This window comes from Apium graveolens, chromosome 8, assembly GCF_009905375.1.
Source record: "Apium graveolens cultivar Ventura chromosome 8, ASM990537v1, whole genome shotgun sequence".
Taxonomy (NCBI): domain Eukaryota; kingdom Viridiplantae; phylum Streptophyta; class Magnoliopsida; order Apiales; family Apiaceae; genus Apium; species Apium graveolens.
Genome location: NC_133654.1, coordinates 69637869 through 69650445, shown reverse-complemented (window position 1 = coordinate 69650445; position 12577 = coordinate 69637869).

Sequence of the window (12577 nt, the reverse complement as noted above, 5' to 3'; positions counted from 1 at the left end):
TTACTATTTAACTAGAGGAAAAATCCAACAAGAAAAATATAATTTTTGTGCCCACCCATAACATGTACTGCAGGCCCATTAGGTTTTTTAATATGGAGAATCCTGAGCAATTCTAAATCTGGTTCACTTCAGCTGCACATCTCATCACATTGTTTAACAACAAACATATTACTTCATAATATCTATGCAGCACAAGTGAGAATACTAGAACAAAATTTTCCAGTCAAACTATTGTTAACTAACTAGACACATTACATAATAAAATAACTTATGCCTCCTTTAATAGCTTTCCAAAGTCTCCATATAGACTAAAAGTATTTTGTTAACAAATAAATCTATTAAAAATAAGATGTTTAGAACTACATAGTTTGCATCACGTTTATTTTCACAAACCTTTGCTTGTAGTCTATTTTCTCCAATTAAATAGATACGCGGTAAAACCTCAATTTATCCAGTATTATAAGTTTATGATATAACTCCATTATTAAATATTAAACAATCATAATTGATGTTTTCTCATCACCCAACAATGATTAAAAATTAATCACCAAATAATAAAGTTCCATCCTGAAGGGTCACATATATGTAGCCATATCATTTAATTGCATAGCGATATCATGTAATGAACTTGCAAACACGCATCGAAACTATAACATATACGATTCTTGTATCAGTATACTAATAATTTTGAAATCCATTCAGAATTAAGAAACTCTAGCTCATTTATATTATCAATCACCATGCTAATAATAAGCTATACATTAATAGCGAAAATATGGACAAATTATAAATTTGGGTTTAATCGAAAATTTGGTAGATTAAACCCAAATTTATAATGATTAACCCGAAAAACAGAAATCACCAAATATGTCCACTTGAATATAAGTTGATCATAAATTAATAACCACTAAAGCATCAATAGGCTTATAAGAAAACAAATTATCCAGCAACTTTGTGCTTACTTTTGCCTCGTACCTATTATAGTTTATATAATGCACCGCCTAAAATCAAATTTATATTAATTTCAAGCACATGGCAACGAAATTAATGCACTAAATTTAATTTAATTAATGAGGCATATAATGGCCACTTATATGCCCATAAAAATAGTATACCATTTAGAGCCTATCAGTGATAAGTATAAGGTCGTGATCCAATTTAGACAATTAAATTGACTTTTGCGTCTACTCACAAGAAATTATGAATATTGAAGAAAACTACTTTAAGATTGTTATCAATCTTGTACGATATAGACATTATTATATATATTGAATATATAATTATTGTGTATATGTTATGAACTTGATGATTTTATTAACAAAATACCTTGGTAGATTTTACTTAGTGAAAAATGTAGCACTCGACGGATAAGGATTATAGTCCCGACGGATGACTCAATATAGTCCCGACGGATGATGATTTATTATCCATCGAGTGAGTAGCTTATGTAACAATAAGTCTGTAGCACATTTCTGCATACACCTTTGTATAGATTCTGTAGTAGCATATAAGTCATGATTGACTTTAACTAGATATGCATAATAGGTTGATTAATTGTACATAGATGATGTCTTGTAATTCTGCATAAATAAAATGAAGTCAAGTGCCAAATAGCTACCAACGGATGATTAATAAAGCTATCGACGGATGATCAATATAGCTGTCGACGGATGATCAACAAAGCTATCGACGGATGATCAACAAATCCATCGACGGATGATCATGTAATTAACGGATAATCAATTCAAACATCCGTTGACAGTGACAACACAGTCACATGCGTCGAGTGAAGGCAAATGGAATGTGGTAGCCTATTCAACTGGGTTTTCGAGAACAAAGAAACATTTCCATTTCTATGCTAATATGAAGATATTCAAAGATGCTGGAATAGAGTAATGAAGTAGCATAGTATTAGACTTGATAGTTTTTGTTTTATTACCTTGTCTTATTGCTTTGTAATCTTGGTGATATATAAACCAAGAAGCAGCAAATAGTATGTTAACTGAGATTAAAAAAAGATGAGAAACATTTGTAACCTGAATTCTTAACATTTCTCTGTATTCTTAGTTGTTCAACATTTGTAAGCAGCCGTGAGCTTTTTGCTACACAGAGTTCTCTCGATATATGTTATATATCTCTGGTGGATACATTCAAATCCACCAGAAAATTTTTAAAGACTTTTGTTTTTAATTACTTGTGTTTTGATTCATTTGAAGTTATTATTCCGCACTCTGCAAATCAATTCACACTAATATATAAATTTAAGTATGAACAATTTTATTTAAGAAAAAGTTTCAAGAATTCCATTTAACCCCCCCCCCCCCTTCTGTAATTCTTGTTGGATTGTTAAGGGACTAACAATAACTAATTTACAAGAAAATTGCTAATTCATAAATCACATAAGCATATAAGAATTACCAATTAAATTAGGAGAAAGGTTTGAGAAAACAAACAGAGATTGGATTTAATCTCGAGTCCAGAAAACTGTCTCCTTAAAGCAATTTCGCCCCGCACCATCCGTGTTTAGCGACCTGCTTCCCAGGATAAAACGAGATACTAGTATAATCGATGATCGAAAATACTCTCAACGAACTTGAACTGAGCTCGAGAACTTCAAGACCATGAATGAGCTAGTAAAGAAAGAACTGGTTAGAGGCATTCCTCTAGTAGAGTTTTCTAAGGATGGATTGTGTGATGCCTGCCAAAAGGGAAAGCAGATTAAAGCATCATTCAGAAAGAAACTTGATTCAACAATTGAAGAACCTTTGCAACTGCTACACATGGATTTGTTTGGACCAGTCAATGTGTTGTCCATTTCAAGGAAAAGATATTGCCTAGTAATTATAGATGATTTCTCAAAGTTCTCTTGGACATATTTCCTAAAGTCTAAAGATGAGGCTAGTGAAATCATCACCAATCACATAAGGCAAGTCAATAATCATCCTGATTTCAAAGTGAGAAGAATCAGGAGTGACAATGGAACTGAGTTCAAGAATTCTGTCATGAAAGCATTTTGTGAAGAAAATGGAATTTTGCATGAATTTTCAGCAGCAAGAATTCCACAACAAAATGGAGTAGTGGAAAGGAGGAACAGATCACTTATTGAAGCTTCCAGAACAATGCTTGAAGAATCTAAATTGCCACCATATTTCTGGGTTGAAGCTGTAAACACTGCATGCTACACTCGGAATATTTCCCTAGTTAATCAGGCAAGATGCATGACTCCTTATCAATTGTTCAAGAATAAGAAACCAACTCTAAACTTTCTTCATGTCTTTGGCTGCAAATGCTTTATATTGAGAAATCAAACTGATCAAAATGGGAAGTTTGATGCTAAAGCAGATGAAGGAATTTTTGTTGGATATGCTGTTGGTAAAGCATATAGAGTCTACAATCTAAGAACCAACATTGTTGTGGATTCAATACATGTTGTGTTTGATGATAAAAAGATTGAAGGACTACAAGATGGAGATTACCATGAGAGCCTCAAATTTGACAATGTGGAGATGGTTAGTGATGACAGTGATGATGAAAGTGATCAAGAAATAGTATCAAAGGATAATGCAGAAAAATCCACTACAAATGAAGCACAAAATTCAACATCTGTCGAGTTGCATAATATTTCATCCGTCGGGAGGCAATCTGCATTATCCGTCGGTAGACAACCAGCTTCATCCATCGGAACTCAAAATTCACCATCCGTCGGGTTATCAAAAGAAGCTGAAAATCAGAATAGATCACCTATAGAAAGTTCCCCTTTCTCAAATCAAAGATCCACAAACTCAGGGGGAGTTTCTAATAATCAAAACTCAATCACACATCAAGACAACAATAAGGCCTCTTCATCTAGAGCTAATCTACCTCAACAAAGGAAATGGACAAAGGATCACCCCTTTGAGCTCATCATTGGTGATGTTTCTTCTAGAGTTCAGACAAGGAAAGAATCCAATAGACACCAAATGGGTATTCAGAATCAAGATGGATGAAAATGGCATAGTAGTCAGGAACAAAGCTAGATTGGTTGCTAAGGGCTATTGTCAACTAGAAGGAATAGATTTTGATGAAACATTTGCTCCTGTTGCAAGACTTGAAGCCATCAGAATTTTTTTTTAGCCTATGCAGCCCATGCCAATTTTAAGATCTATCAAATGGATGTCAAAAGTGCCTTCCTGAATGGAGATTTGGAGGAGGAAGTATATGTCAGTCAACCTCCTGGTTTTGAAGATCCAAATTTTCCAGAACATTTCTATTATCTTTTGAAAGCACTTTATGGACTAAAGCAAGCACCTAGAGCCTGGTATGACACTTTATCAAAGTTCCTTTTGGAAAATCACTTCACAAGAGGTACTGTAGATAAAACTTTATTCTTTAGAAATGTTAATGGCTCTAGCATACTTGTTCAATTTTATGTAGATGATATTATTTTTGGCTCTACAGATGAGAAACTTTGCAAAACGTTTGTCAAACTGATGCAGAGTAAGTATGAAATGAGTATGATAGGAGAACTAACTTACTTTCTTGGTTTGCAAGTTAAGCAAGTTAGTGATGGAATATTCATTAGTCAAACTAAATACATTTTTGATCTTTTAAAGAAGTTTGATCTAATAGATTGTACATCTGCAAAAACTCCCATGGCTACTGCAATTAAGCTTGAATTAAACACTACTGAAAAGTCTGTGGATATTTCAAGTTATATGGGCATGGTTGGCTCACTTCTGTACTTAACAGCTAGTAGGCCAGATATAATATTTGCTACATGTTTGTGTGTTAGATTTCAGGCTGACCCTAGAGAATCTCACTTAGTAGCTATTAAGAGAATTTTCAGATATCTCAAAGGAACACCAAAACTTGGCATTTGGTACCCTAGAGATTCTGGTTTTGATCTAACTGGTTACTCAGATGCAGACTATGCAGGTTGTAGAATTGATAGAAAAAGTACAACAGGAACCTGTCAATTTCTAGGAAACAAGCTTGTGTCCTGGTTCAGTAAAAAGCAAAATTCAGTTTCTACTTCTACAGTTGAAGCTGAATATATTGCTGCTGGCAGTTGCTGTGCACAGATTTTGTGGATGAAAAATCAATTGCTAGACTATGGTTTACAAGTTGAAAGGATTCTTATTTTCTGTGATAACACAAGTGCAATTGCCATCACTGAAAATCTTGTACAACATTCAAGGACAAAGCACATAGACATCAAGTACCTCTTCATAAGGGAACATGTAATGAATGGTACTGTGGAACTACATTTTGTTCCAAGTGAGAAGCAGCTTGCAGATATTTTTACCAAGCCACTGGATGAATCCACCTTTTCAAGGTTGGTAAGTGAGTTAGGTATGCTTAATTATTTTTAAATCTTTATGAGATAATTTTCAAGTTGTAATGCAGCCAGAAATTTAATTAATTTTTCGGTCTTGGATGAAATTTTGGCTAAGTCAAAATTTACATCTCGACGGATGATCGTTATCCATCGAGTTTGATCATCCGTCGGAATACAATTTGCTGATAAAAATCAATTATTTCTCTGGATTATTTTATGACTCGACGGATAACAGTTTATCTTCATCCATCGAATTGTCTTAATCTTAGCCGTTGATTTCCCGAACATTATCCATCGAGTATACTTACAGTTTGTAAGCATAACACGACGGATAATGGGTGGAATTTTTATAGTTTATTTTTAAACGGCTATTTTAGGAAATTTTAATTGGCTACTTTATTTTACTTTATTATTTTTGGCAGTTATTTTTGAGATAGTATAAAAGCTTATTTCATTTCCATTGCTTTTCTTTTATCATTCTCAAATTATCTTCTCCAATTTCTTTCTCTTTCAAAGAACTTACTCTCTCTCTGCAAGCTCTTATTCTCTAACAATGGCGCCTGTTGTCAAGATTATATCTCAAACTGGGTTCATTTATGAGAAGAATAACTTCACAGCCTTAGTGAACAAGGGGATTCAGCATTCTGGTGACTACCACAAATGATGGATTTTGTGAAGTACTGCAAGCTTAACTATGCCATGCAGGAATCACCCACCATCTTTTGTGAAGTTGTTGAAGAGATGTGGACCACTGCTTCATACAACTCAACTGATAAGACCATCACACTCACTGTCAAAGGTAATGAATTATGTATTAATAGTGATGTTATTAAAGCATGTTTCAAGATTCCTGATAATAATGTGACCTCACCACACACAGACACTGATATAGTTAATATGCTTAATTCCATGAACTATGATCTTTCTACTTTTAAGTTGAGTGACATTAGGAGATTGGGTCTTAGGAAGGAATGGAGTTTCATGTGTGATATAGTGACCAAGGTCTTTTCTGTTAAAATCAGTAATTTTGATTCTGTTAATATTTCCATGCTTAACATGCTCTACATGCTAGTTACAGATAAGTACTTTAATTTTAGTGACCTTGTTTTGTTTGAGTTGGGTTTTAAATTAGGAGAGCTAAACAAGAGGGGTAAAAGTGTTTATTATGCTAGATTTTTAATGATGTTAGCTAACCACCTCTCTGAGGAAATTGTGCTTGAGAACCCAAACAACAAATTAGATTGTTGGGTTCAAGAGAGAAGGATTATTGCAGATTTGAACAGGGCAAATCATCAATGAGAAGTGCCACTTTTCTATTTCCCTGTAATGGAAGCACCTCATGTAAGTGAGGTAAGTTCATCTATCCCTACTACTATTCCAACCTCACTAGTTTCTTTGAGTTCTAGTGTAGCTATGGAAACTGTGTCAATGACCCAATAGTTGCCTACCCAAGCTATCAAACCAACAAAAATTTCAAAATCCAAATCAAAGAAAGCCCCCTCTGGTATCTCTCAAAAGATGCCAGTTGCAAAATCCACCAACACCAAAGAGGGGAGTGTGAAGGTGGGCAAGGTAGGTGAGGGAAAGGGTGAACATAAAAGAAACCCTAAGGATAAGGATGGAGAGTTGAGTGGTTCCCAGCCTAGACACACTGCAGTTTCCTAACAAACTGCAGTGCTTAAAAAGGATAAAAGCTCATTTCTAGTTGCATCTTCCCAAAAGGATGTAAGTATTGAACAAAGCTCTCAACCAAGAGCACGGGCCAAGAGGGTAAGGGACACAAGCTCACCCCAAACTTATGCCAGAAAGAAGAAATCCAAAACCCTTGGGGATGCACAGGGTACACACACTGTACAAACTGGTGCTAAAGACACAGTCACTGCACCTTCACAAATTCAGCTTGATGTAGCTCCAACAAATGTGGAGTCACAACCAAAATCTTTAGTGATAGAAGCACCTCAAACACCAAATTCTCCTACAAATTCTCTGGATGTGGATATGATCAACACATCAATTTCTGATTCCCCTTCTTTAACTTTGTTGGGGAAGCCAAAATCTAATACAAGTGAGCATCATCTTTTAGATAATTTTTTCGCTCACTTACCAATTCTTTCAGGAACTGTTGAATCATCTGTGCCCAAAATATCATCAATCAGCACAGAGTCCACAATAGTTTCTATTCCAAGTTCATTCATTTCTACTCTCTCGATGGATATTGTTCATCTGTCAAGTAGTGATTGTATCCCGACGGATAAGCTTAACAGCAATTACCCGTCGAATAGCAAAACCACTAACCCGATGGATATTACTCATCCATCGAGTGTCTCTGCACAGCTTCAAACTTCATTTATTTCTAGTACAGAAGAATTAGTGGTTGTACAGTCATTCTTAGGATTGAGGGCAGAGAGTGCTATGAGTGAGAGTCTGGGTTGCTCCCAGGAAAAAGGAGAGGAAAAGAGTGAAACTATGCAATCCATTTCTTCAGGATTGGAAAAAGAGAGTGAGAGGAGTCCCACCTTAGATGGTGAAGGTGAGGGTGTGAGGGTGGGGAGCCAGGGTGAGACCCTGATGCAACAAAAGAGAGAACACGAGAGAAATGCAGGTATAGGAGCTATAAGGATGGATGTTATTGCTAGTGAGTCAATGAATGTCCAGGATGTAGACAGGGAGGGACTATCTCAGCAAACTCAAGCTGTTATAGATTCCACCTCCCTTGATGCTGAGGCATTTACTCACCCTGTTCCAGCTTATCAACTTCTATCTGAATAGGGCAATGATAATGTAGAAAGGATGCTCAATTTAGTGCATACCACTCAGTCAATGCTAAGAGCTAAGGATGCCATCACAGCCTTGCCTTCTACAGCTGGTGATGTGGATTATGAGACTGGTGGTTCAGCAGATTTATTTGCCGATGAAGGTGGAGATAGTGAAGAAGAGGCATTGGACATAGGGGAGAAGTAGGTTCCAGTTCAAGATCAAGCATGCCATCATGGGCATTTTCAAAGCACTGTAATGAGCACTACTTCAAGACAACCCTGATTCAACTAATCAATCAAAAAAATTCTGCCCTTCAAACCACTACAAGTGCCAACACCAAGAAGCTCCTTCAAGCACATCTTGCTTCTCTGCAACTATAACAGAATCAAGGCTTCCAACATGCTAGAGCTGTTAACACCATCAAGGGTGATATTGATGAGATGAAGAAGGCCATTTCAGACAAAATGGATTCTAAGCTTCCAGAAGCTACAATGCTTGACATCAATAGGCCACTAAGGAAAAATTCTGATCTTGCAACAAAGATAGATTCTTTGGATACAAGAATGTCAACTATGGAAGCATCTCTAACAGCTATTCATCTTCATCAAGCCCAACAGACAGATTTACTTCAGAAACTAGTGGCTGCTTAAACCTCCTCCTCTACTCAACTTGATGATAACAAAAAGGGGGAGAAAGGACCAAGTGAGGGGGAGAAGCTTCAAATTCAAATCAGTAAAGTAATTGTGCCCACAATTACTTTCACAAAGCCACTAGTAACAAACAGTATAGATCTGATCAATGAAGCAGCAACCATTTTAAGAGAAGCTGAAAAGGAGCAGTTGAAGCCAATCAACTGGGAGAAAATTGACGAGGACATACAAAGGAAGTTTGGGCTAGTAAAGGAGCCAGTAAAGTCAGCCATTCATCACTCTGAAGTCAAACAGATCCCTGTGAATGAAATGAGCATGAACTATCTGGAAAGAGGACAGCCATCCTGCATCAAATCTCCAAAGGCTGAAATTATTCTGAAGCCAAGGGTAAACTATCCAAAATCATCATTAAAGAACCCTTTGGATACAGTGTATGAGACACCTAAATCTGATGAGAAGAAGCTTCTGTCAAGGTCAATTGCCTTCTACAAGGATCCAGCTGATTCAGCTTTAAAGAGAAGAATTGCTAAAGTTTTCAGGAATGGGAAAGAAATTTGTGTGGTATCTGGACATCCTCAATTTGCTCAAGCAAAGAGAGAAGAAAAGACAAGATTGAAGCAGGAAAAGAAGCAAGCTATTCTAAATGCCAAAAAGGCTAAGCAAAAGAAAGAGCAAGCTGCTATCTTGGCCAAGCTCTAAGCTGTGAAACCAACACAACAGATTCCTTCTCAGCCATCTGTAATCACTGAATCTCTAGATCCAAAGAAGCAAGTTGAATCAGAACAGAAGAAATCTCCAAGATATAAGGAATTGGCCAAAAGAACCAAAAGGAAACTGGATTTTGTTGATAAGGAATTGGAGGATCAGTTTTCTAAGGAATCCACTTCAACTACAACTCAAGCATCAAAACCCTATGTGGTATTTGAAGACATCAAGATGGTGGATCCTTACAGGAACATTCATGGTGAACCTATTGTGCCTAAGGATGAACCAATAGACTGGGAGAGCCTACCAATTCCTGACTTCAATTTGCCAATCTTTAGCAAGCCAAAAAGAACAAAGTCAAGAGCAGTCAAGAAAGTGAAGTTGTCACCTCTCAAATACAAATCTCTAGTCAAAGCTCAATCTAAAGTCAATAAGGGAGTTTACATGTACTTATGTGACATCAAGGAATTCTTTGATCTAAATCTCTATCTAGATGAACTAGAAGAAGTGAGAGGGATTGATGCATACAGAAACCTATCTGAAAGGTTAGTTTTCAAGTACAAGGGAGGAAAGGAGATTCAATGGCCACTTCACAGGATCCTTCAAGAAAGCCAAGCTGTACTGATTAAGGTTTATTCATCTTTCAAGAAGAACTTTGGGTTCAATGTAACTGCAAGAAGATTGGTTCTAAAGAAGATTGAAGAACTGAGGAGTTTTATAGCTAAAGATGCACTCCCAAAGACTCTAATTATTCCTTACACAGGGAGAAGAGTGCATCTAAGGCCCTACTGGCTGATGGAGTTCATGGATGACAAAGGAGTGAGAAGATTTTTCAGATTAGAAGACCAGTTGAGCATCTCTATCAATGAGACTCTCTTGGAGATGCAAGAAAGGCTAAATCTCCCAGAATCTGATGAACTGGAATTTCACAGACAACTCCAAAATCAGATAGAAGAAAATAACAGAAAGCTTGGAAAGAGATCCAGACCTTCAAGGAACTAGATAAATCCGCTCAGGCTAGAGGAGCACCTTGAAAATGATTGTGAGCTAAACTTTGTACATTTTGTTATTTGAAGCACTTTACAGTATTATTTACTTTCTTTCAAAGTTGTATTTTTAGGGTGTTTTGTTATCATCAAGTTTCTCTTAATTTATGGCTACAATTCCAGTAGACATAAATTGGGGGAGATTGTTGTATATATGTTGTGAACTTGATGATTTCATTAACAAAACTCCTTGGTAGATTTTACTTAGTGAAAAATGTAGCACTCGACAGATAAGGATTATAGTCCCGACGGATGACTCAATATAGTCCCGACGGATGATGATTTATTATCCATCGAGTGAGTAGCTTATGTAACAATAAGTCTGTAGCACATTTCTGCATACACCTTTGTATAGATTCTGTAGTAGCATATAAGTCATGATTGACTTTAACTAGATATGCAGAATAGGTTGATTAATTGTACATAGATGATGTCTTGTAATTCTGCATAAATGAAATGAAGTCAAGTGCCAAATAGCTACCAACGGATGATTAACAAAGCTATCGACGGATGATCAATATAGCTGACGGATGATCAACAAAGATGTCGATGGATGATCAACAAAGCCATTGACGGATGATCATGTAATCAACGGATAATCAATTTAAACATCCGTTGACAGTGACAACACAGTCACATGCGTCGAGTGAAGGCAAATGGAATGTGGTAGCCTATTCAACTGGGTTTTCGAGAACAAAGAAGCATTGACATTTCCATGCTAATATGAAGATATTCAAAGATGCTGGAATAGAGTAATGATGTAGCATAGTATTAGACTTGATAGTTTTTGTTTTATTACCTTGTCTTATTGCTTTGTAATCTTGGTGATATATAAATCAAGAAGCAGCAAATAGTATGATAACTGAGATTAAAAAAAGGTGAGAAACATTTGTAAGCTGAATTCTTAGCATTTCTCTGTATTCTTAGTTGTTCAACATTTGTAAGCAGCTGTGAGCTTTTTGCTACACAGAGTTCTCTCGATATATGTTATATATCTCTGGTGGATACATTCAAATCCACCAGAAAGTTTTTAAAAACTTGTGTTTTTAATTATTTGTGTTTTGATTCATTTGAAGTTATTATTCCGCATTCTGCAAATCAATTCACACTGATATATATATATATATATATATATATAAGTAAGAACAATTTTATTTAAGAAAAAGTTTAAAGAATTCCATTCAACACCCCCCCCCCTTCTGTAATTCTTGTTGGATTGTTAAGGGACTAACAATAACTAATTTACAAGAAAATTGTTAATTCATAAATCACATAAGCATATAAGAATTAACAATTAAATTAGGAGAAAGATTTGAAAAATAAACAGAGATTGGATTTAATCTCGAGTCCAGAAAACTGTCTCCTTAAAGCAATTTCGCCCTGCACCATCCGTGTTTAGCGACCTGCTTCCCAGGATAAAACAAGATACTAGTATAATCGATAATCGAAAATACTCTCAACGAACTTGAACTGAGCCCGAGAACTATCACCGGAATATTTGGAAAATTTAAGACTGAAGAGATCGAGAATTAAAGAGACTACTCTTATTTTCTCGACTTAATAAAATTAGTGCCCTAAGACTCTATATATAAGGACTCTATATATAAGGAGAGGCTTGAAAGGACTTGTGTTTCTTTTCGATGTGGTACATGATATTTATAAGAAAAATCAAGAAATAGATTTGTGCTACTCTCGATGTGGTACAAAACCCACTTTTCACATTAAAAGGTCACACTTTGGAATATCAGTTCTCATTCACCTTTTACTCATTTTGAGCGTGTAAATATGAGTTGAAATCCCGTCTCAAAATGATTCACAACTTAGTTTAAAATACTAAGTTTGTCCAACAAATTATCCTCTTGCTTACTTGCCTGAAGTGTTATTTGTTGGTCCTTAATATATCTTGTTTGTGTAAGAAGTCAAGTGATGACCCGTGAGATTGAAAATTTGTTTGAATGTGAATGATTATTGATATGTATACAACATTATTGATATGTATTTCAGTCATGTTATATAAAATTACACATTGTGTATTGGATGTTGATTTTAGGATCACGCAGACTGGTTTAAAATGAAGGCTTTGGAGGCTTTAATATTGGCAG